Genomic DNA, 4886 nt, shown 5'->3' with positions numbered 1-4886 from the left:
AATGGATTTAACCTTTGCGAATCTCTGTATAAAAGAGCAGTGTATTTTGAATAAATCAGAGTTTTACTCTCACTGCCTTCTGAATCAGAGTCTTCTCACTCCCATCCTGCCTCGACAGCGACATCCCACCCCATCCAGCCCTGCAGATTCCCTATCCCTGCTCATGTGGGCATGAGCAGAGGGGCAGTTCCTGGGCAGCAGGCACCAAGTGCTGGAGCTGTTGGAAGCCTGGCCCCCATCCCTGGCACGCTCCCCAGCCAGCCCTCCAGACAAACTGCCTGTCACTGGTCTGCTCTGGACAAACTCAAGGTGAAGGAAGAAGCATGAAGCTGTGACCACACTGAGAGGATTTTGTGTTTTCCTACTTCCAACTGTTTATTTACCTACATGCTGGAGAGCAGCAATCACTTCCTCATGCCTTATTGAGAAGCTCAGCTGTGAAATAACTAAATGAACCGTCCCTTTTTATTAGCCTTTGGACTGAGCAGAGGAGCAATGAGTTAATGGCTGACCAGTTTTTGAAGATGCCAAGCACATTACAAGTGCTAAGTATTACTTTTTTTTCTGCAATGCTTTATTTTTCCCTCTGAATACTCATTTTAAATAACCCTTTCAATTACATTATCTGGTTTCATGCATTCTGCTCAGATTAAACACGGTGCCACTTACAATTCACCCACCTCAGTGGCTTCCAGGTCTCTGCAAGTCTCATCCTAACTTTTGCCTCTCAAGCTTGAGTAGAAACAGCTTTTGTTCTGGGTCCAGAATCTGTCCCCACTCTGCTTTGGCTTCTTAAACTCGAACACATCCGCATCACTTTCTGTCAGGCACTGCAACCTCTGGTTCCTTGCTCTTGCATGCTGCTTTTCTTTCTTAATAAGAGAACATCTTGCATCCTTCCCATTTCCTTCCAGCTAAATTAGCTCTCTGGATAAGCTGTCTCCTCCCACTTGCTGGCATTCTGTGATGTTTTGGTTTATTCTTCTTCTTTGTGAGGGTTTTGTGCTGTGCTTCCAACCAATCTCTCTCAGACCTGGATTTCCACCCGTGCTTCTGCCTGGGTTTTCCTAAGCAGAGGGGTGTGTGTGTGTGTGTGTGTGTGTGTGTGTGTGTGTGTGTGTGTGTGTGTGTGTGTGTGTGTGTGTGTAACCTCTGTGGTGGGTGGGAGTGTTGTTACACTCAGAATGATCTGAGGATATAAGTGAGACAAGGTTTGTATGGAGAGGTAATAAATTGCAGCACCTGAGATGGCAGGGGAAAAAAACCCAAAGCACAACTGGGTTTGTGCACACAAGCTCTTTGTCAGCCTGAGCTGAGTTGGACACACTAGGGATGTTTCAGCTGGATGGTGGCAGATGGTTTGTGCCTACGGCCACTTTTCCAGGGGGTTGTTGGCTCTGCCAGCCCCTTGGAGCTACTCCCAAGAGCTGCTCTGCTGCCACTCTTCCAATCTCACTGCAACACAAATCCCAGGTGGGGCAGGAGGGCACTTTTGGGACAAGTAGAAACCTTTGTGTCTGGGCTCCAAATGTGGTGGAACAAGATTAATTAATTTAGCTGCATCACATGAAGAGTGCCAGTATTTACTTGTGAGACCACAGAGGAGCTTTTGCAGTACCCAGAGAGGCCTCCTGGATGGGCTGGGAGCTCTTGATTGCAAGGCAGGAGATGCCCAAGGAGAACTCAGCTGCATAAAAGCAATGCTGAGAGAGAGGAAGAGATTCAAGAGGCGCCCAGCAGAGACAAGCTGCAGGCACCACACACAAACTGAGGCATTCCATCCCATTTCTGCAGATCAGGTGAAGCTGTCCAGGGGCTTCTGCAAGGATGGAGGAGTCTGTCAAGGCTGGATGCTGTTGGTGGGGTGAGCCAGACTGGAGGGCTGCTAGGAAAGCAAGTGAGGTGGGAAGAAATGTGGATGTTGTATGCGGGGCTGATTGCTTCATTTCACAGCTGAAAACACTGAGGAATATGACAGACCCAGAGCAGAGCCCAGGAGATGAGCAGGACAATGCAGGGGACAACACTCACAGACAGATCTTAATGGATGAGACGGACCAGGAGGGAAGAGCTCATTAGAAAAGGGCACTGCATGGTGAAGGGAGGACAGGATGTAAGCAGTGTGAAAGCTGATAAAAGACAGAAATGGAAATCTTTTCATCCCCAAGAAAGCAAGGATGGGGTGCATTAATGAGCTCTTTAATGGCAAGGCAAGTAAAGGTGAGCAGCAAATGGCTATTGCCAGACAGCTGAGCTGAGTGTGAAAAAACAGATGTTGGTGGGATGTGAGAAGCAATCGAGCTCTTACAGGAACAACAGCACAACCCTGTGATTAACATTCCCACTGAATTATTGAAAAGGCACACACAAACTTGGAGACTTGGCAGGCTCCTCTGGTTACTCTGCAGGGACAGGGAGGTTGCAGAGGGATGGATATGGGCAGGTTCACATCCAATTTGAACCAAAAAAAGGGCAGCAAAACTGAAGTAAAAACTGACATCCTGCTTGGCTACTCCCCACATGATGAAAATCCACATCCCTGGCACTTCTGTGTCTTCTTATTCCTTACATAAAAGAAACTGGCTGTGCTAAAAATAGCCCAATGCAGTGCACGCTGGCTTCCATCACCCTCATCGATCTGTGCTCCTGGATCCAGTCCAGCCATGCTGCATCCCATCCCATCCCATCCCATCCCACCCCATCCCATCCCATCCCATCCCACCCCATCCCATCCCATCCCACCCCATCCCATCCCATCCCATCCCATCCCATCCCATCCCATCCCATCCCATCCCATCCCATCCCATCCCATCCCATCCCATCCCATCCCATCCCATCCCATCCCATCCCATCCCATCCCATCCCATCCCATCCCATCCCATCCCAGCCATCTCCAGCGTGCCATCCTCCAGCCCTGCTGGCCCTGTTCCTGCCGGGTTGGTGATTTATTGCTCCACAGCCGGTGCAGCCGGTGCCCGCCCGGGGCTGCGTGCGGCTCCCGATCCCTGCAGAGCCACGTCCGACACCGGGATGAGCCCGGAGCTCTCGGGCAGAGCAGCTCTTGGTTTGCCAAGACCCAGCCCTGACTGAGGGAAGAAGGACTGACCTCAAAAATGGGCAGAGGGGAGTTGGCTGAGGTTGCTGGCAGCGAGGGCTGGGCTGCTGGAGGCCAGGGCTCTGCTCTGCCTCTGGCTCTCCAGCGGCCCTGGGCATCACCCAGGTGTTGATGCATGCTGATCCGTAAGCATCAAGGGGCTGGGAGAGGGACAGCTCCCTGGCAGCCCTAGGAAAGGTGCCAGTGCCCAGGAAGCACTGCAGGTCACTGGCTTGATTTGAGCAGAGCCAATGAAGTCTGGCTGTTGTCTGGTGCTTGGGAGCACCTTCCCTTTCATGGCCCCCGTGCCCTCACAGACCCCTCCCACGGGATCTGCACCTGGTTCCATGGCCAACCCTGCTGAAACCATCAGGAAACTCAAATGCTGGGCAGGGAGGGTGGCAGTTCACACCTCCAATACCCACCAGCTCTGAAGATGGAGGCAGCCCCCAGCTCCCCTCTCAAGTGCTTTGCTGCATCACGGGGGGAGTTGGGCAGGCACTGCCTGTCACCACTGCCACCCTGTGCTGCTCCACCTTCTGTCTGTGAACGTGGCCTTTCCCACAGGCCATGCTTTGGAACAGATGGACACACCTCATGTGCACACCAGGGCTGGCAGGTGCCCTCAGGAATCCCAGGCTTAAATGGTGCATTTCTATATGAAGGGATGTTTCTGTCCTAATTTACAGTTTTTAAAATAATATCCAGGCTCTGAATGCCACACAGGCTTTGTAACACATGGCAGGGTCCTTTGTTGACTCTGGGCCAGAGTAAGGACTGAACCATGGGTAATGTGGGCTTGGATTTACTCTCCTGTCCTTGCTGGGGTGTAGGGGGACGGATCAGACGAAGAATTTTTAGTGCTGCCTTGGTTTTGCCCTTGAAGACAGGTTGTTGAGACAACAGCAGTTTTGTGGACACAGAAAGGGCATCAGCAGAATGCATTTCCACACGGCCCCAGGGCTATGAGTGTACTGCAGGGAACTGTGATTTTTTTTCCCCTAGCCTCCCCTCCTCTTCACTCCAACATGTCTTTCCTGTGCCCTTTCTGCTGCATGGGGAGCCCTCTTGCTTTGGAGTTTGGGGCAGCAGGAGCAACCTGGCTGCACAAGGCATCACTTCTCTTTACAGAAGCAGCTTGAGAGCTTTGGTGGTTGAACAGGAGACAAAAAAAAGAACAAAAACACCCAGCAAGGTGATGAAATCCCCGCTCTGTCCCCAGAGGGGTCTGTAAAGCAGCCTTGGAGGGATGGAAGCTGCTGTGGAGCTCTCCAGGCCCTGTGCAGAGCCAGCCCTGGAACTCCTCCATGGAGTGCTGGCCTTGGGGACAGTGGAACCTCTTCCCTTTTCTTGTCTGGCTTTTTTCACAGCTCATTTTATGGCATCTCCTGCCAAGGGATGTGGGCCATGGCTGCCAGGACTGCACCTTGTTTTGAGGGAGGGCAAGGGGCTGGAAGGTGCTCAGCAGCCCAGGAGCCATCTGGAAACCTGTGGTGAGGCCCCACCAGCAATGGGGTACTGGGTGATGCCTTAAAGATACCTTGGAGGTAGAAAGGCCTAGACTTTTTCTAATTCTCCTTTTTTTCCAGTTGCAGACCATTTGTATGTGGGAGTGTTTAATTTAGAAAGGCCAGCACTGCTGTATCACATTCCTCTGTCGGTCTCTGTTGGTTTATCACCAGTGAAATCCTGGTGTGAAAACAGAATCAGGCTTTGATTTCATCTGCTCCTGCTGTTTTACACCACTAACAGCTTTGCATTTCGATAGCAGCTTTTATTCTAGGAGCTAAAT

Source organism: Taeniopygia guttata, chromosome 14, assembly GCF_048771995.1.
Source record: "Taeniopygia guttata chromosome 14, bTaeGut7.mat, whole genome shotgun sequence".
Lineage (NCBI taxonomy): Eukaryota > Metazoa > Chordata > Aves > Passeriformes > Estrildidae > Taeniopygia > Taeniopygia guttata.
The sequence above is the reverse complement of the archived record's forward strand: the minus strand, read 5'-3'. Positions refer to the sequence as shown.